We start from the raw sequence: 21,709 nt of genomic DNA, 5'->3' as shown, positions 1-21,709 counted from the left end.
ATGTTTAAAATAAGAAGTATTAACATAGTTTATGTAGAAGACCTAGATGGTTTTCCACCTTTTGTCCCCAGAAAGGGGTTATTTGCAAGCCCTAAATTGTGGGTGTGTCCCTGCTTCAGATGAATCACACTTTTGGGAGAGGTCATAAGTTGGTAACAAGATTATATTTATCATTTAATATTTAATTCCTTCGGTTAGTGTCTCAGAAGAAATCAAGAAAGTTCGAATTAAACCCATTTTCTTTTTTGCACCCTACATCTTACTTATCACTTCTATCTTTATGCCTCTCTCTTTACATATTTATTTGTCAATAATTCCACAAGGATTTGAAGTTGCTTAAAACAAGAGTGTGAATAATAAAATAATATTATAGAAATACAAAGTCAAGATTGAATAAATCCTTATTATACATAAAGGGAAAATGGATTTTAGGGAATGGTTTAACAAGCATGCGTGACGAGGAATCTGAATTTGAGAGTGCCTAGTAGAGGGATCTGTACTGCTAGTGCTTTATGAGACCAAATCTTTATGTACTGTCAGTGAAATGCCGATTTTTGGGGATCTTTGTGGTTGGACAACAAGTCAATAAATGCTATATGCCTAGAAGTGACATTGAGAGTTAGGTTGGTTTGAAACTAAGTTTATATGACACCAACATTAGCGATTACAAAGTAAAAAAAACCAAAAAAACAGAGCGTTGAAGATGGAGGCAGATCCTGACCTCACCTTTCCACAGACACAATAAATCTACAATTACACATGGAATAATTCCTTTGGAAAGGGACCTGAAATCCGGATGAACAGAGCCTCCACAATTTAGTGTTTTGCTTATTTGATAAGCAAAATTTTTCATTTTTCATTTTCATGTCTTGTGTATTTATTAGTGAGTTTGAGAATTTTTGTTTTCTGAGAAAATTACATATTTATATTCTTTACCTTTGTCTTTTCCTTATAGATTTAAAGAAAGTCTGCATATATTAGGGAAATTAGCTTTTTGTCTATTTCAGTTTTAAAATATTTTCTTCAGTTTGATTTTTTTCCTTTAACTGTATTTATGGCAACTTTGTCATAGAGAATTAGGAGTTATATAGTCTTGCTTGCAGTTTTTTTCTTTAATGCCTTCCTTAATGGTTTCTTGTCTTGTTTGGAAAGACATTTTACTTGGAAAGGCCTCTAGTTGTAATTTTTTCCGTATTTTTTTCTAGTGTTATTTCAGTTTTTTTTTTTTTTTAACATTTAGAACTTTAAGTGATATGAAATTTATCTGAATATGTGGAGTGAGGTGAGCATCTAATTTTATTTTCTTCCATTTGGATATTTTTCCTATTATCATTAAATATCATTGAATAGTCCATTCTTTTCCCACTAATTTGAAATTCTGCTTTTATCATATACTAAATATCCATGTATTTATGGATCAGTTTCAGTACTGTATTTTCTTCCTTGAATCTACTTGTTAATTTCTGCATCGGGACTATGCATCAATAAGTACTGTAACCTTTATGTATCTTTTGTTATTGTAGGGAAGTGCCTTTTTATTATTCTTATTTTTCATAACATTCAAGTCTTTTAATTCGTGATTACTTTTCAAGCAAGGGGCATTTATTTAGAACATCTGTTTAGGTCATCTTTTACGTTCGTTAAAGTTTTATAGTTTTCTTCTTATAAATTTACACATGTCCTCGTATTTACTTTTATGTAGCTATTTTATACATTTTGTTCCTCTTATTGAGATTTTTTTTACTGGATATTCTTGGTATAAAGGAAAGCTTTGGGTTTTTAAAAAATATTAATTTAGCTTCTTATTAAATTCTGTTAGTTCCAATTGTTTCCCATTGATCCATATCCTTTTGAAGATTTCTTCTAGCACATGACACTATATGGCTGCCTCAAGTTCTGATTCAACCCACAAGACTTGGCTCAAGTGTCTGCTCCTCCAAGATCTCCCTCCCTTGTGCAAGGGGCACCTGTGGCATAATAGAATGAGCATGGAAGGTACACTGAGAACACAGGAGCTGAACACTGCTTTATATACCATATTAGCTAGGATTGGGTTCAGCTCCACATATCAGAAAACATGAAAAGAAGAGCGGTTTTAACACAAGATTTTTTTTTTATTGGAGTATAGTTGATTTACAATATTGTATTAGTTTCAGAGGTACAACAAAGTGATTCAGTTTTACATATATATATATATATATTCTTTTTCAGATTCTTTTCCCTTATAAATTATCATAAAATAATGAGTATAGTTCCCAGTGCTATATAGTAGGTCCTTTTTGGTTATCTACTATATATATAGTAGTGTGTATATGTTAATCCCAGACTCCTGATTTTTTTCTTGCTATGAAAGAAGTCTGAAGGTGGGAGTCAAGGGCTCGTTGGGTGGTTTACAAAGTTGTCTGTGACATCCCTAGGACAAGACCCTTGTCCTTAACGTTCCAAGGAAGTGTTTCTATACCAAAGGTTATGTCTGATTCCAGGCCGGCAGCAGGAGGAAGAGCTGAAGAAGCCCATCATGGCCCTTCCTTTAAGGCCACTTCTTTAGCATCACCCATACTCCTTTTATTTACAGTCCATAGGGTAAACCTACCCATGTGGCCACGGCTAGCCGGGAAAGAGTCTGGGGAAAATGGTTGTTGCTGAAGTAGTTGTTAATGAGCCCTGAAATTGGGATGTTTATTACTTAGGAAAAGTGGGTAGAGAGGGATTTAGCCATCTCTTCTGAGTCACTAAATTCAAGAGTGAATGTACGCCAATTCAGTTTTTTTCCAAAAAGAAAAAAGAAACCATTTTTTTTCTGTTGACAAAATAATATACTTCCATTGGAAACCATTCACACAAATCAAAACATGTGAAGGAGAATAACTGACATTCTACCACTCAGATAAATCCCCATTGCTATCTCGGTGAATATTTTTTCATATATCTCCTTGAATATACACCACACAATTTTGCAGAAATGGCATCTTTTCATCCATTCCTTGCTTTCTCTAAATCTGCTGGGTGGCATGCTTTGCCTTACAGTGTTTACACTTATGGTTGTCTTGGTCTGCAGTGCCCTTTCTTCAGCTGTGAGTAAGAATCACATCCTCACTACCCCCCTCCCTTTCTCAGCATAGCCACCTCTTTGCTTCCTCACTGTGGCAAGGTGCCTCATTTCCTTCAGGGTTTTGCTCAAATGTCTTTTTCTCAGTGAAGCCTCCTGATATCCACTCCATTTATAATTGTACTCATCATCCTCCTTTTCATATTTTATTTTAATTTTCTCCATAGAACTTATCACCTTTTAATATGTTATTTAAATTCAGTTATTTTCCTATTTTCTGTTTCTTCCCAAGACCATGGAAATTCCATGAAAGTAGGGGTTTTTGTCTTGTCCGCTGCTTATCCAGTGCATAGAATAGTGCTCAGCCCAAAGTAAGTACTCAATAAATCCTTGTTGAATGAATAAAGTCACAGCACCTCCTAAAACCCGATCACATCATTAGTTGTGAGGATTAAATGAGATAACATGGATGACAGCACTTAGCACAGGGACAGATGGCAGAGGCTCAAAAGAGGGATGGTGAAGCTCCTTTTACGTCTAAATCTGCTTTCCCTGCTTCTACCAGAACACCTGCCATCGTATCTTTAAAGTTTTATTTAAATGTTTATTTCACCCGTAAGCCCCATGGACTCTTTGAAGGTTTAAACTATTCTTATTTGTTTTTGCATCACTGGCATTGACCATAGCCTAGTATACAGTAGGTGCTCTATAAGTCTGAGTTGACATGAATCCTTTGTGGCTATTCCTAAATCTGCAGACACTGCCATACTTTCTAATCTCTAAATGCTTTCCCCTGCTCTCTGTACTGAAATATTTATGAAGCTATTTGGTACTCAGAGGAAATCAAGTTTTAGCACAGCTGAGGCTCTCTTCTCTCTCTAGTCAATGGTTTTGTTGAAAGCTCATTTTAATAAATGCACTAGAGAGGCATTTTTGAATAGGAAAGAATCATTCAGCTTTGTGAAATGTCCAGGTGGAATAAGTATTAGATACTTTTGTTATTTCTGCCACTTTGGTTAATGAAGCTGTCCCCTTTATAATATAATTAGATCAAGAACAATCCTCTCACCAAATATAAAGTGACACACATAGGGTCTTGTTATTAGAGCATTCCCTCGGAAGGGTAACAGGAAACCATTCAAACACAGGACTTGAAATACTAGGGTGAATACAGCCAGTTAAGAAAATGGTAAGTGATTTCATGAGAGAAATTCTAATCTTACTAAAGATTAGAATTCAGTGTCCCTTTTGTATCAAATAATCTTTTATTTTTTAGGATCCAGAGGAAGCTGTAGCATAAACATGTTTTTATTTTCCCTGGATGGGACATTTCTTTAAGACTGTGGTAACATTTGTACTTCTAAATACAAAGTCAGAATTCAAGGAGAAAAAAAAAGTGTGCCTATAGTGATCTCCTGGAGACTGAAGACAAAATTGGTCTTTTAAATTCAGTAGTCTAGCTCCTGTGAGCGCAAGATAAGTCAACAAAAAGCAAAGAGTCCCCAGAGGTACAATTCAGCTCCTCTTCATGGTCTATTAGGCCCGATACTTGTCTCTCAGAGAGGACTTTCTTTCATCTAAGTCGTAGAAATCAGTGTTATACATAAAGTGGCAAGTCCACTGCACTAATTTGCACTTTGGTTGCCTGACTTTTCCTTCCATCCATCCAGCCCATCCCCCCTAAATGCCCCTGTACACATTTTCCAGAACAAGTATTGCATTTCTTCAGGGTTTGATAAACATATACATCTTTCTTATCCAAAAATGTCTACATACAGTCAAGAAAATGGACTCTGTAGAACTGAAACATCTTGGGCTTTAACTGAGATGCACCGAGTTCATCCACTAGACTAAATGGCTTGAGCTCTGTATCGATCATTTACCGCTACTGTAGCTGAAGTAGGATAACTTTTTTGTAAACCATGCACCACATATTTTTGGGTGTGGCACAGATGCACCCTAAATCTTTACACAGCAAATTACTAAAGCAGTGTGAACACATAGGTTAAATCATGTTTGAATTTGTAAAGTTGCAAGGTTTCAGGACTTTGCTGTAGGATTTCATGTGGTTTATAAGGAAGAGGTAGATAACCTAATGTCCTTTCTCCTCTAAAACTTCCTCTTCTTCTGTTTGAAGATGCCAGACACCTTTTGGAAGTAGTGAGCTTAGTTGGAAAAGCCTGAGCTTTAGCATCTGGAAGAACCAGGTTCACATCTCCTTTCTGTCATTTCCTAGCTTTGTGGCCTTTGAACACCTCTTAATCTATCTGAATCTTATAAAACACAGACAGTAGCACCTGTTTTATAGGATGAATGTAAGGGGAAAACATAACGTTATGTTGCTTGGTTTTTATATAAAGCAGGAGCTAAATAAATGGTAGCTGCTTATTTACCACATTGTTTTGTAAGATTTTAGTATTTTGTTTGGGGAATTCTCTATAACAGATGATGTTTTAGTTGACTAAAACAAAAAGCATATTGTAACTTATAGCAGTCCATACAGATAAAAATTTTAGAGCCATTTCAATAGTTCTTAAAGCATTGTTATTAGTAATATTTACCCTGTCACTAAATAAAGGTTATTTAACTTACACATTATGATTTTGTGTTCTATATCCATAGATGAACATGGCTATTCTTTCCAGGGCCATTCAGAGTGGCTGTCACATATGGTAATACCATTCTGTGTATTTTTTGGAATAACCTTGAGTTATTAGTTTGGGGAAGGGGTAAGATGAGAGAGAAGATGTGCTGGGGAATCACTTAGAAATGAACAGAGTGTGGATAACTTAGGATGCCTAGAGGACAGAATGACTGAATTGTTTTAAAGGTTGATATGTAGGATGTAGAGGGACATTTAGCAAGACAAGAACCAATGCGAGGTTCATTGCACAGAGAAGGAAAATGGTAGGGGTGGGAGTGGTAAAAACATGCTGGGTTTTTTTAGACTTTAGTTGGTCAGGCTGTGGGAGGGTAAACAGATTGAAAACCCAGTTTGCTTATCGACAGAATAGCTGAGAGAAATTACATGAAAATGAGAAAAAACACTTCAGGTCATTTTGTTCTATTGGAAGTGAAAACTTTACAGACCCAATGCCGACAAACAATGAACTTTAATTAAGCCTGGATTGTTTGTGTGAATCTGTGTGTATTATTTTTCCCCCTAGGCATTCCTCTTTAGAGGCATGACGGTCCATCTGAGTTATTATTTTATTGGCTTTGATGAAATTTCCCCCACTCACTTCAGCAATGGTGTTATTGATGCAGTGATATTGGTTTCTAAAAGTCCTTTCTGGCTTATATCATGATCTCATTGGCATTTAATTCAAACCCAGGAAGCGAGGAGAGAACTCCTATTTTATAGGCAAGATGTCTGCAAAGTCAAGGGTGCCCGGCAGTGAGCACAATGGCTAATACTTTGAATTTTCTGGCATGAAAGTATCAAATGTGTCCAGTATTTTTGTTGAAACCGTGTGGCAAAACTAAAGCCTCATATTTGGCTTTGTTCAGTTACAAGTATTTTAACAGGAAGCCAAGAGGAGCATGACAAGGTCGGGGCCACAGAGGAAGGGTCCTGTGTTGGAAGGGTCCTCCTGCTTCTGGAACAGAGGCCTGTTGGGACCGTGGGGGGATGGGGGCGTGTGGCTCTGACACACTCCTGCAGTGTGCGCGGTGGTGGGCCAGATGGAGAAAAAGAGAACAACCGCATCCTGGAAGAGATGCGAAGGCCCCGATGAGAGAGCATCCTTAGGAAACTGGGAGGTGAGGGAAGGAAAAAAGCTAGGTTAAGGAGGCTCGGGGGGCCAGCCAGCTGAATTGGTCTGGAAGGATTCTGGAGACGGAGTGCTAAATCCTTTGGTGGCTCTTATGCCTTCAGCACATTGGCAAGGACAAATTATCCTTTTTGAAAGAGCTGGGAGGGGTGATCAGAATCACTTAGTGAACCCCAGGTCTGGTTTTGGGTATGTCACCAACAAACTCACTAGATGACTCAGGACTTGTAATTTATCTTGAAAAGGAGTTTAGTGGAATGATCAATGAAGACCTCAGGCATTTGGGTTGTTGTTAATATTTATTCTAATTAGTGGATGACACAGAACTGGTGTGACTTGAAAGAAAAATTAGGAACTTCAGTGGAAAACTGTCAAAGGCAAAATTTGCATATACAGTCCTCAGATATTCAGATTCAGAACGTGAAGGAGAACACCAGACAGAAGGCTTCCTCTTTACTCTGAAGTCCTGCTTGTTTAGAAGCTCCTTTGACAGAATGTCCACAGCTTGACTTTCTGTCTTTCCAATTCCACTTTTGAAAATTCAGTTTAGGGAAGGTCACTTCTGAAAATTCAGTTTACAGAAGGTCAGAATTTGTACTTATAACGCAAGGGAGATAAGAAGTAGGTGACTCTTTCTTCTTAGGAGCTGGGATCATGGATAGTACGGAATTCTTCATTTTTAAAAGCAGCAAGCAATCTTGGCAGTAGAGCTTCTTAATTCTGGTCCAGGAAACATATAAGGCCTTCCATTTAGGAGGCGGCACTGAACCAGTGAACTCTGGATTCTTTGTAATTAGTTTGTAGAAAGATAAGTGCTAGTTAAAAAAAAATAAAACCCACAACTTTGGACATTTGGTATTTACTGAGAGGACCTTTCTGTTGGGGGAAATATGGCCTTAGGAGCAATTAGCTAGCATTTATTGCTGTAGGTAACATACCTTGCTTTTCAATCTTGATTTACAGAGAAACTTGGAGTAACTTTCCACTAAGCAAGGAGTTTCCTTTTTGCCTATTCAATTTCTCATCTTTATTTTCACAAATAATTTTAATATCTAGAACATTTTTCCTTAGGTCTTTTTTCATCTGTATGAAATTATTAAATTCTAATTAAAAATTAATTAAGGAGTTAAATCCAAATTCTAAGCATGGTTTATTACTGTTTTTCACCTCTGAATAGCCATCTTGCCTTAGGTAATTACTTCACTGAATGTGGCCTCAAGATGTGTTTTTACAACTCCAGATTCAATGTTTGCTAATGCAAAATGCAATCAAACAGCTGGTTGGTTGTTCTGCAAAATTGCAAACCAGCAGAATACTTTCTCTTAATTAACTGAATATAGAGAAGACCATGTGGTCATTTCTTCAGTGTGTCCATTATTAAGAATCTGACTATTAAAAAGGCAAATGACAACTATTTCTTACACTGTGCCTATGTGTGGTGGGGAAAAGGAGGGAATAGGAAAGGAATTAGATGATTTGAACCTTTAAAAGCAGGTTGCCTTGGACTTCCCTGGGGGTCCAGCGGGTAGGACTCCATGCTTCCTATTCAGGGGGCCCGGGGTTCGATCACTTGTTGGGGAACTAGATTGCATATGCATGCCGCAAGTTAAGAGTTCACATGCCGCAACTAAGAGCCCGCATGACACACTGAAGATCCCGTGTGCCGCAACGAAGACCCAGAGCAGCCTATATAGATAAATAAATATTAAAAAAAAAAAAAGATAAGAAAAGCAGGTTGCCTTTTCTTGCACAAATTTTTTTTTTTTTTCTTTCCTCTGTTTTAAGATCTGCCTTTAGAATCTTGGTGGGAACGAAAGAGACATATTTTGTTCTTGATATTTATTATAGTAGCAAAAAAACCAGTTATTTGAACAGTCATTCTCCTTTGTAGGAATTCAAGTATTATTTTTCTAGGTAAATTATAATAAAAACACAATCTGGATTTTAAATACTTAATCCAGTAAGGTAAATTATTTGTCAGAATTTAGTTATTCATTGATTCTTCGTTCATTCAACAAGTTATGAAATACTATCAACTCTGAGCCCCCCAGTCCTTAAAGCACCAAGTAATTTCATACAATTCTTACAACTGGGTTCATCGATTATTATTCTGGATGGCCCACCATGGGTGCTTTACCAGTTTTTAAAAAGACTTCATTTTTCATTTACTTTGATTCAAGTTGGTAGGTTAGGGAAATGTGATGTACATGAACTTTCAGCCCACCCTAGGCCTTAATTGATTTGGTAATGCATGAGCCAGGATTTGATTTGGTGGTATTTAAACCCAGAAAAATTTCCGAAGGTTGAAAATGATTCGGAAGTTAAGATATAGAGACACTGAAATCATATCATGTTTTTGTTTTAAACAGGAAATCATTCAAAATTATCTGAAAGAAGCCTGGTTTCACTCAAAGGCGGAGAGGACTCCAGGTATGTTGATATGTTGTGCCTGAGGGGTTTGGCTAACTAGAATATCCTGAGGCCAAAGCCAAGGCAGCCAAGGGGGAATTCAAATCCCAGTAATGGGGAAAATACTGCTGTACAATGGGGTGCTGCAAATGGGAAAAGGAATAATGATGTTAGGAGCTGAAGTATCTGCACTGTGTAAAGTAGGTAAGGGCAAGTGATTCAAGACTAGTATTCAAAGGTGAAAGCCTGGAGGTTTAAAAACATGTTATAGGACAAAGCAAAAGTCCCTTGCAAACCCTATGTATTAGTTTCCTGTGGCTGCCATAACAAATTACCGTAAACTTGGAGACTTAAAACAACAGAAATTTATTCTCTCACAATACTGAAGGCCAGAAGTGCAAAGTCAGTTTCACTGGGCTGAAATCAAGGTGTCAATAGGGCTGTGCTCCCTTTGGAGGCTCAGAGTGGCCTCTGGTTGTTGCCGGCAGTCCTTGGCTTGTGGCTACATCATTCCACTCTGCCTTTGGGTCACATTGCTGCCTTCTCTGTGTGTGTAAAATCTCCCTCTGCCTCCCTCTTATAAGGGTACATGTGATTACATTAAAGGTCCACCCAAATAGTCCAGAATAATCTTCCTACCTCAAGAACGCTAGCTTATTCACATCTGCAGGACACTCTCCTCCCCACTTTTAAAACTACATAAGGGAGGAGACCTTCAAGATGGCGGAAGAGTAAGACGTGGAGATCACCTTCCTCCCCACAGATACATCACAAATACATCTACATGTGGAACAGCTCCTACAGAACACCTATTGAACGCTGGCAGAAGACCTCAGACCTCCCAAAAGGCAAGAAACTCCCCACGTACCTGGGTAGGGAAAAAGAAAAAACAGAGACAAAAGGATAGGGACGGGACCTGCGCCAGTGGGAGGGAGAGGGGAAGGAGGAAAGTTTTCCACACACTAGGAAGCCCCTTCGCAGGCGGAGACTGCGGGTGGCGGCGGGGGGAAGCTTCGGAGCCGCGGAGGAGAGCGCAGCAACAGGGGTGCGGAGGGCAAAGCGGAGAGATTCCCACACGGAGGATCGGTGCCGACCAGCACTCACCAGCCCGAGAGGCTTGTCTGCTCACCCGCCGGGGCGGGCGGGGCTGGGAGCTGAGGCTCGGGCTTCGGAGGTCGGATCCCAGGGAGAGGACTGGGGTTGGCGGCGTGAACACAACCTGAAGGGGCTAGTGTACCACAAGCTGGGAGGGAGTCCGGGGAAAAGTCTGGAGCTGCCAAAGAGTCAAGAGACCATTGTTTTGGGGTGCGCGAGGAGCGGGGATTCAGAGCGCTGCTTAAAGGAGCTCCAGAGACGGGCGCGAGCCGCGGCTATCAGCGCAGACACCAGAGACGGGCATGAGACGCTAAGGCTGCTGCTGCCGCCACCAAGAAGCCTGTGTGCGAGCACAGGTCACTATCCACACCTCCCCTCCCGGAAGCCTGTGCAGCCCGCCACTGCCAGGGTCCCGTGGTCCAATGACAATTTCCCCAGGAGAACGCACGGCGCGCCTCCGGCTGGTGCAACATCACGCTGGCCTCAGCCGCCGCAGGCTCGCCCGGCACTCCATAACCCTCCCTCCCCACGGCCTGAGTGAGCCAGAGCCCCCGAATCAGCGGCTCCTTTAACCCCGTCCTGTCTGGGCGGGAACAGACGCCCTCAGGCGAACTACAGGCAGAGGCAGGTCCAGATCCAAAGCTGAACCACAGAAGCTGTGCGAACAAAGAAGAGAAAGGGAAATCTCTCCCAGCAGCCTCAGGAGCAGCGGATTAAATGTCCACAATCAACTTGAGGTACCTGCATCTGTGGAATACCTGAATAGACAAAGAATCATCCCAAAATTGAGGCGGTGGACTTTGGGAGCAACTGTAGACTTGGGGTTTGCTTTCTGCATCTAATTTGTTTATGGTTTTATGTTTATCTTAGTTTGGTATTTAGAGTTGGGAGATTTGTTTATTGATTTGGTTGCTCTCTTCCTTTTCTTCTTTTCTATGTATATATGTATTTCAGTTTTCTCTTTTTGTGAGTGTGTATGTGTATGCTTCTTTGTGTGATTTTTTTCTGTATAGCTTTGCTTTCACATTTGTCCTAGGGTTCTGTCTCTCCGTTTTCTGTTGTTGTTGTTTTATTTAGTACAGTTTTTAGCGCTTGTTATAATTGCTGGATTTGATTTCTGGTTTGGATGCTCTCTTCGTTCTTTTTTTATCCCCTTTTTTTAGTAACTTAAAAATTTTTTTAATCTTAATAATTTTTTTATTTTAATAACTTTTTAATTTAATTTAATTTCTTTCTTTCATTCGTTCTTTCTTTCTCTTTCTTTCTTTCTTTTTTTCTTCCCCCTTTTCTTCTAGCCATGTGGCTGACAGGGTCTTGGTGCTCTGGCCAGGTGTCAGACGTGTGTCTCTGAGGTGGGAGAGCTGAGTTCAGGACATTGGTCCACCAGAGACCTCCCAGCTCCATGTAATATCAAATGGCAAAAGATGTCCCAGAGATCTCCATCTCAATGCTAAGACTCAGCTCCACTCAATGACCAGCAAGGTACAGTGTTGGATATCCCATGCAAAACAACTAGCAAGACAGGAACACAACCCCACACATTAGCAGAGAGGCTGCCTAAAATCATAAAACGTCCACAGACACCCCAAAACACACCACTGGACGCGGTGCTACCTACCAGAAAGACAAGATCTAGCCTCATCCACCAGAACACAGGTACCGGTCCCCTCCACCAGGAAGCCTACACAACCCACTGAACCAACCTTAGCCACTGGGGGCGGACACCAAAAACAATGGGAACAACAAACCTGCACCCTGTGAAAAGGAGACCCCAAACACAGTAAGTTAAGCAAAATGAGAAGACATAAAAACACACAGCAGATGAAGGAGCAAGGTAAAAACCCACCAGACCAAACAAATGAAGAGAAAATAGGCAGTCTAGCTGAAAAAGAATTCAGAGTAATGATAGTAAAGATGATCCAAAATCTTGGAAATACAGTGGAGAAAATACAAGAAACATTTAACAAGGACCTAGGAGAACTAAAGAGCAAACAATGATGAACAACACAATAAAAGAAATTAAAAATTCACTAGAAGGAATCAATAGCAGAATAACAGAGGCAGAAGAACGAATAAGTGACCTGGAAGATAAAATAGTAGAAATAACTACCGCAGAGCAGAATAAAGAAAAAAGAATGAAAAAAATGAGGACAGTCTCAGAGACCTTTGCGACGACATTAAACACACCAACATTCGAATTATAGGGGTCCCAGAAGAAGAGAAAAGAAAAGGGACTGAGAAAATAATTGAAGAGTTTATAGTTGAAAACTTTCCTAATACAGGAAAGGAGATATTTAATCAAGTCCAGGAAGCACAGAGAGTCCCATACAGGATAAATCCAGGAGAAACACGCCAAGACACATATTAATCAATCTATCAAAAATTAAATACAAAGAAAAAATATTCAAAGCAGCAAGGGAATAACAACAAATAACATACAAGGGAATCCCCATAAGGTTAACAGCTGATCTTTCAGCAGAAACTCTGCAAGCCAGGAGGGTGTGGCAGGACATATTTAAAGTGATGAAAGGGAAAAACCTACAACCAAGATTACTCTACCCAGCAAGGATCTCATTCAGATTCGACAGAGAAATTAAAACCTTTACAGACAAGCAAAAGCTAAGCGAATTCAGCACCACCAAACCAGCATTACAACAAATGCTAAAGGAACTTCTCTAGGTAGGAAACACAAGTAAAGGAAAAGACCTACAATAACAAACCCAAAACAATTAAGAAAATAGTAATAAGAACATACATATCGATAATTACCTTAAATGTAAAAGGATAAAATGCTCCAACCAAAAGACAGACTGGCTGAATGGATACAAAAACAAGACCCATATATATGCTGTCTACAAGAGACCCACTTCAGGCCTAGGGACACATACAGACTGAAAGTGAGGGATGGAAAAAGATATTCCACACAAAAGGAAATGAAAAGAAAGCTGGAGTAGTAATTCTCGTATCAGACAAAATAGACTTTACAATAAAGACTGTCACAAGAGACAAAGAAGGACACTACATAATGATCAAGGAATCAATCCAAGAAGAAGATATAACAATTGTAAATATTTATGCACCCAACATAGTAGCACCTCAATATATAAGGCAAATGCTAACAGCCATAAAAGGGGAAATCGACAGTAACACAATCATAGTAGGGGACTTTAACGCCCCACTTACACCAATGGACAGATCATCCAAAATGAAAATAAATAAGGAAACACAAGCTTTAAATGATACATTAAACAAGATGGACTTAATTGATATTTATAGGACATTCCATCCCAAAACAACAGAATATATTTTCTTCTCAAGTGCTCATGGAACATTCTCCAGGATAGATCATATTTGGGCCACAAATCAAACCTTGGTAAATTTAAGAAAATTGAAATCATATCAAGTATCTTTTCTGACCACAACATTATGAGACTAGATCAACTACAGGAAAAAAATCTGTAAAAAATACAAACACATGGAGGCTAAACAATACACTACTAAATAACCAAGAGATCACTGAAGAAATCAAAGAGGAAATCAAAAAATACCTAGAAACAAATGACAATGAAAACATGATGACCCCAAACCTATGGGATTAGCCAGATTCATCAAGAAAAAAATGGAGAAGACTCAAATCAATAGAATTAGAAATGAAAAAGGAGAAGTAACAACTGACACTGCAGAAATACAAAGGATCATGAGAGATTACTACAAGCAATTATATGCCAATAAAATGGACAACCTGGAAGAAATAGACAAATTCTTACAAAAGCACCACCTTCCAAGACTGAACCAGGAAGAAATAGAAGATATAAACAGACCAATCACAAGCACTGAAATTGAGACTGTGATTTAAAATCTTCCAACAAACAAAACCCCAGGACCAGATGGCTTTACAGGCGAATTCTATCAAACATTTAGAGAAGAGCTAACACGTGTCCTTCTCAAACTCTTCCAAAATATAGCAGAGGGAGGAACACTCCCAAACTCATTCTATGAGGCCACCATCACCCTGATACCAAAAGCAGACAAAGGTGTCTCAAAGAAAGAAAACTACAGGCCAGTATCGCTGATGAACATAGATGCAAAAATCCTCAACAAAATACTAGCAAACAGAATCCAACAGCACATTAAAAGGATCATACACCATGATCAAATGGGGTTTATCCCAGGAATACAAGGATTCTTCAATATATGCCCATCAGTCAATGTGATATACCATATTAACAAATTGAAGGAGAAAAACCATATGACCATCTCAATAGATGCAGAAAGAGCTTTCTACAAAAGTCAACACCCATTTATGATAAAAACCCTCCAGAAAGCAGGCATAGAGGGAACTTACCTCAACATAATAAAGGCCATATATGGGAAACTCACAGCCAACATCGTTCTCAATGGTGAAAAACTGAAACCGTTTCCTCTAAAATCAGGAACAAGACAAGGATGCCCCCTCACACCACTATTATTCAACATGGTTTTGGAAGTTTTAGCCACAGTAGTCACATAAGAAAAAGAAATAAAAGGAATCCAAATCAGAAAAGAAGGAGTTAAGCTGTCACTGTTTGCAGATGACATGATACTATACATAGAGAATCCTAAAGATGCTACCAGACAACTACTAGAGCTAATCAATGAATTTGGTAAAGTAGCAGGATACAAAATTAATGCACAGAAATCTCTTGCATTCCTATACACTAATGGTGAAAAATCTTAAAGAGAAATTAAGGAAACACTCCCATTTACCATTGCAACAAAAAGAATAAAACACCTAGGAATAAACCTACCTAAGGAGACAAAAGACCTGTATGCAGAAACCTGTAAGACACTGATGAAAGAAATTAAAGAAGATACAAACAGATGGGGAGATATACCATGTTCTTGGATTGGAATAATCAACATTGTGAAAATGACTATACTGCCCAAAGCAATCTACAGATTCAATGCAATCCCTGTCAAACTACCAATGGCATTTTTCACAGAAGTAGAACAAAAAATTTCTCAATTTGTATGGAAACACAAAAGACCCCGAATAGCCAAAGCAATCTTGAGAAAGAAAAATGGAGCTGGAGGAATCAGGCTCCCAGACTTCAGACTCTACTGCAAACCTACAGTAATCAAGACAGTATGGTACTGGCACAAAAACAGAAATATAGATCATTGGAACAGGATAGAAAGCCCAGAGATAAGCCCACGCACATTCACTTTATTTTGATAAAGGAGGCAAGAATATACAATGGAGAAAAGACAGCCTCTTTTCAATAAGTGGTGCTGGGAAAACTGGACAGCTACATGTAAAAGAATGAAATTAGAACACTCCCTAACACCATACAGAAAAATAAACTCAAAATGGATTAAAGACCTAAATGTAAAGCCAGACACTATAAAACTCTTAGAGGAAAACAAAGGCAGAACACTCTATGACATAGATCACAGCAAGATCCTTTTGGACCCACCTCCTAAAGAAATGGAAATAAAACCAAAAATAAACAAATGGGACCTAATGAAACTTAAAAGCTTTTGCACAGCAAGGGAAACCATAAACAAGAAGACAAGACAACCCTCAGAATGGGAGAAAATATTTGAAATAAAGCAACTGACAAAGGATTAATCTCCAAAATTTACAAGCAGCTCATGCAGCTCAATATCAAAAAAACAAGCAACCCAATCTAAAAATGGGCAGAAGACCTAAATAGACATTTCTCCAAAGAAGATATACAGATTGCCAACAAACACATGAAAGGATGCTGAACATCACTTATCATTAGAGAAATGCACATCACAACTACAATGAGATATCACCTCACACCAGTCAGAATGGCAATCATCAAAATATCTACAAACATAAATTCTGGAGAGAGTATGGAGAAAAGGGAACACTCTTGCACTGTTGGTGGGAATGTAAATTGATACAACCACTATGGAGAACAGTATGGAGGTTCCTTAAAAAACTAAAAATAGAACTACCATATGACCCATAAATCCCACTCCTGGGCATATACCCTGAGAAAACCATAATTCAAAAAGAGTCATGTACCACAATGTTCATTGCAGCTCTATTTACAATAGCCAGGACATGGAAGCAACCTATTGACAGATGAATGGATAAAGAAGTTGTGTGTGGCACATATATACAATGGAATACTACTCAGCCGTAAAAAGGAGTGAAACTGAGTTATTTTAGTGAGGTGGATGGACCTAGAGTCTGTTATACAGAGTGAAGTAAGTCAGAAAGAGAAAAACAAATACCGTATGCTAATGCATATATATGGAATTTTAAAAAAAAGGTTCTGAAGAACCTAGGGGCAGGACAGGAATAAAGACGCAGATGTAGATAATGGACTTGAGGACATGGGGAGGGGGAATGGTAAGCTGGGACGAAGTGAGAGAGTGGCATGGACATATATACGCTACCAAATGTAAAATAGATAGCTAGTGGGAAGCAGCCGCATAGCACAGGGAGATCGGCTCGGTGCTCTGTGACCACCTAGAGGGGTAGGATAGGGAGGGTGGGAGGGAGACGCAAGAGGGAGGAGATATGGGGATATATGTTTATGTGTAGCTGATTCACTTTGTTATAAAGCAGAAGCCAACACACCATTGTAATGCAATTATACTCCAATAAAGATGTTAAAAAAAAAGAAAAAAAAACTATATAAGGTAATATGCACAGGTTCTAGAAATTCAAAGATTACGACATGGATTTCTTTGAGGAGAGGGAGGGCATGTGTTTAGCTTACCACATCCTACAATTCTCAAGTGATGAGAAAAGCCAGATTTGATCGGCTCAGTGGTAGGAGAGAACGCCATAAAATTTGACCCATTAAAGATACTTCATTTTAATCCCATTCTATCTCCTCTCTGTCTTCCAAGAATGAAACACGGAAGGCAGACAAGCAATTACAGCTCTCTGCTGCAGCAGCTTCTTATGATTGTCTTTGTGGGAGACATCTTGAATAAAATCAGAGAGCCATGCCGAAGAATCTAAGTTGGAAATGGTCCTATGCAGGAGGAAAGAGGGTAGGGAGGGGAAAAGGGAGAGAATAGTGAGAAGAGGGAAAGAGGACAGGAAGGAGTAAGACCTATTAGAGGAAAGAGAAAATGTAGAAGGTACTTCGGATTTCAGTACTTAAATCAGGGTTTTAACCGTTTTGACTGAACTGACCATATGTTTATAATTAAACATAATTAAGTATTATAATACTTTATAGAAACATTAGATAAATACTATTTATATGGAATTACGTGTGTGGACACGGCTTGAGAAGAAGAATCAAATGCCACCTCTTCTCTGAAAGTTTTTCTGAGTTGCTGTGTAGAATGACTCATTCTCTTTTGTTTGCTCCCAGAGTACATTGCTCACTTACCTAGAGCATTGCATCGTGAATGTGCATTGCATATTTTTCTCTCCAGTAGATTATGCACTTTATGAGAAGAACTCTATCCATATAACTAACACTTATTGCTAACTTGCTACGTACCAGGCATTTCGCAAAGCACTTTGCATGTATTTAATCCTCTAAACAGTCCTACAAGATGCATATTTTTATTCCCTTTTTTTTTTTGTTTTTTGTTTTTTGCGGTACGCAGGCCTCTCACTGTTGTGGCCTCTCCCGTTGCGGAGCGCAGGCTCCGGACGCGCAGGCCCAGTGGCCATGGCTCACGGGCCCAGCCGCTCCGCGGCATGTGGGATCCTCCGGACCGGGGCACGAACCCGTGTCCCCTGCATCGGCAGGCGGACTCTCAACCACTGCGCCACCAGGGAAGCCCTATTCCCATTTTAAAGATGATAAAGTCAAAGCATGGAAAGTGGAGTATTGTCAAGGTCATACAGCAAGAAAGAGGTAGAGCTGGAATTTGAAAGTAGGCAGTCTGGTTCCTAAACCTTCACTCGTAAGTAATGTAATCTGTTATGCTACCCTGCACCAAACATATAATAAGATAGTTCAGTTACTTCAATTATTAGTGGTCAGATTCTTTCAAAGGCTAATAAATAAACAACTTCTGTAACCTGGCTTTACTGCAGATTTTTTTAAAGATTTATTTTAAAGGAAGGCTCTTGCCTTACTCTTCAGGTTACATTTTTTTGCCAACTCAGGAAAAGTATGAAATGCCTCTAATTAGATGCATCAAAGAATGTAAGATGTTGTGATAACCTCAAACTTCAAACAGGTTCCATTGACGTTAGAGCGAGGAGAGAAAAGTTAAAATGAAGATATCATTTTAAGTTTTTGTTTCCTAATAGATATAATTTATTTTGCAGAACTCAAAAATGGTCTCATAGGGCCAAGATGTAAATGCAATCTACACACTGAATAAAAGGAAGTGGACAAAGTAGAATTTGTGGAAGGACTGAACCACCATATTTCATTCATTGCCACATTCAGTAAACATTTATTGGGTACCAATCTGTTTAGAGTTCTCCAAGGAGAAACTCCAAATGTAAGTTGCTGAATAGTACATCTATTTACCTTTGTACCATCAGGAAATCTGGGAGTGTCACCCTGTAGTTTGAACTTTGGTGATTTCTTAGGTGACTTATCTTTTTTTCTTAGAGACGCTAATAGCAACTTGAGGGTAAGGATTGTGGCTCATACAATTCCTGCTTTCTGATGATACCTACAAGGGCTATTCTCATAATGGTTGGTCAATAAATATTTACTGAATGGATGAATGAGTGGATCAATCAGTCCATTGAGAGAGTTTGACTATTCGCAGTAAAAAATAGCAAAGCGCATTAAATCTTACTAAGTTAGAACATTGGTTTGATTCAATGATTTTTAGATACTGTCAAGGACGTCATCATTTTCCTCTCTTCTACTTCACATTTGCTTTTCCTCCTTTTCTTTTCTCAGTCTTTTTTCCATTTATCTACTTTTCACTTTTTTTTTCTCTCTTCCAACTGCTAAGAAGTGTGTCCCCATGATTTCTGTCATTAACCAAATAGATATCTGTGTTTATGGGGAAAGAAATGGAATAAAAAAATGTGATTTTGATTTTAGATTACTTGGGTTTGAGATGGCAATGAAGTGTCAGGTACTTATCATGTGGAAATATAAATTAGGAGAGAAGTTGAGGCTCGAACATAGATTTGGAATTTATCTAGCATGAAGGTAATATTCTAAGGTGTGTGAATAGATGTGACCACAGTGCCTTAACCATGGCACCAGAGTTTACTCTGAACAGTAGCTCTGCTACTCGAATCAACACCACCAACAGCAAGGCCCTTACTAGCACTTACTATGTCCCAGGATTTTCTCCTCCAAATACACAGTTAATTCTCACACCAATGTCAGTACTAGTATCTGATTTTGCAGAATGCCTGTGATTATTAGTATTATTCATCAAATTGCTATTCATCTAATTTCCTTTCTTTTTCTGATTGTGTGATTCAGGATAAATTACTTAACTCTCTCTCTCGCTATATACATATGTATACATATATATAACACACACACACACACATATATATATAGTAATTTTCTGTTTCTATGATCTTATCTTTGTGTTTTCATTATTACCATTACCAAAACTCAGATGCTTTTTTACTCTTACTTAATTTTATGCATAACATAATTTTATTTATAAATATATAAGAATATACATTTATCTAAACCTCATAACACCCATATGAGGTAGATTCTGTTATTAGTCCCATTTTACATATGAAGAAAACTGAGGCTTTGTGAGGATTATTAACCTGGCCAAGATGGCAGAGCTAGTCAGGTGAAAGTAAAAATGGTGTGTTTCTGATCACAGCAAGTAGTAACATCTATCCACTTATCCAGACCAGAAACCTGGAGTCACTCAAGATCCTTTCCTCCAACAATCTCTGCATTTCATTGCCTAAATGCATCTTGTGTCCATTCTATCCTCTACGTTTCTGTTTGTATTGTTCAAATTCCTCTCCCTAGTGTCCAGTTTTGCCCTTATCAAACCTATCAGTCATGCCGTTGGCAGAGTAATTTATCTGACAAAAATCTTTGCCCTTTATTTGCTTTTTTTGTTTGTATAGTATGTTTAGTAACCCCAGTTTACCACATTGATGCTATAGCGCCCTCTTAGAATCAAGCCACACAGGTACCCAGGCAGCACAACCATAATTACTTCACTTAACTTCTTAAGATGATTTAATGGATTCCTATGGCAGTTAAGATGAAAATTTAAATCTTTCCATGGCCTTCAAGCCCCTGCTGGTGCCCTCTGCTTGTTTCTCAGCCTCATTTTGAACCACTTGCCCTCTTGTCCTCGCTCCAGCCACAAGGGCCTTCCAGTTTGTGGGAGCTGCTACAATGCTTTCTGCCTCAGGGCCCTTGAACATGCTACTCCCACATTTGGAATCTCACATCTCTTCCTCCCTACTTGGGACACATGTACATTCAAATGAAAGACCGATTGAAATAAAATCAGTTTTATTATTGTTGTAATTCTAGGATCTCACAGAACTGTGTCTCTTTCAGAGTACTTAATTCAGTTTATAATCATAAATATGGTAATTTGTTTAGTGGCTTCTTCCTTATTTCTCTGTTGGGCAAAGGCCATGACAGTTTTGCTTATCACAACAACTGCACAGCTGTACTGTGCATATATGAGGCACTTAATAAATGTTAATTGAATGAATATTCTCTCTAGTATTCCTGATGTTTTGGGTGACTTTATTCTTTTTTCCTTAGAGAATCATTTTCAACAGACCATGTAGAATAAATGGCAAACTGAGTTTTCTGATTGTAAAGAAACTTTGATCTCTCTTAAAACACACACACACACACACACACACACACACACACACACAGACTCTACAAGGAGGAAAATGCATGGGGAGAAGGCAGATGTTTTCATAGTTCCTCCAGTTTTCATTAAATTTGGGATTTTCTCACTGAAGGAATCCTATTTCCTCTACCATACTTGGTTCTGAGGCATTAACTACCCCCTCTCCTTCTTTGTATTCTGTGCCAAGAGGGAAAAATTCCCTTCCTTTATTTACTCTTAGCCTTTTGATATTTTCCACCTAAAAAGAATTGTCTAAGGAATAAGGAAGAACTGAAATAATTACTGGAGTTCCCAAGGAACAGCCAGGTTGCTGAGCCCAGGTTCCCTCCAGCTTGAGGAGGGCAGATTTTTTTCCCCCTCTCATCACATCTCTGATCCATTGGTAGTGGCTGCCTGGAGACATGTGTAAGAGGGATTCTGAGGGCACCGCCAGCCTCAGTGGGAAAGTGTACCATGATTAATTCATTGAACACATACTTACTGAGTGCGTGCCATGTAATTAGCAGGGCTGGCTAGGGGTGTGGGAGTACAGAGAGTTGGCAACCTTGTTAGCCTTTCTCTACACATGGAGGGCAGATACAATTTTGTAAGCATCTTGATTATTCTCTGTCAG

General features: G+C 38.8%; 1 protein-coding gene across 9 annotated transcripts in view; it reads left to right on the top strand.

Moving 5' to 3' along the window:
• The window catches only part of LOC307186164 (uncharacterized protein), a 437,480-nt gene that overhangs the window by 180,751 nt on the left and 235,020 nt on the right, over positions 1-21,709 (top strand). For all 9 annotated transcript variants that reach the window (XM_079921027.1, XM_079921025.1, XM_079921022.1 and 6 more), the window contains one exon: positions 9,192-9,252. The gene's annotated coding sequence lies outside the window, so the exon portion shown is untranslated. The remainder of the gene's footprint in view (positions 1-9,191; positions 9,253-21,709) is intronic.

The sequence above is a fragment of the Stenella coeruleoalba genome (genome assembly GCF_951394435.1).
Source record: "Stenella coeruleoalba genome assembly, chromosome: 4".
Taxonomy (NCBI): Eukaryota; Metazoa; Chordata; class Mammalia; order Artiodactyla; family Delphinidae; genus Stenella; species Stenella coeruleoalba.
This window is presented reverse-complemented; position numbering and strand designations above follow the sequence as displayed.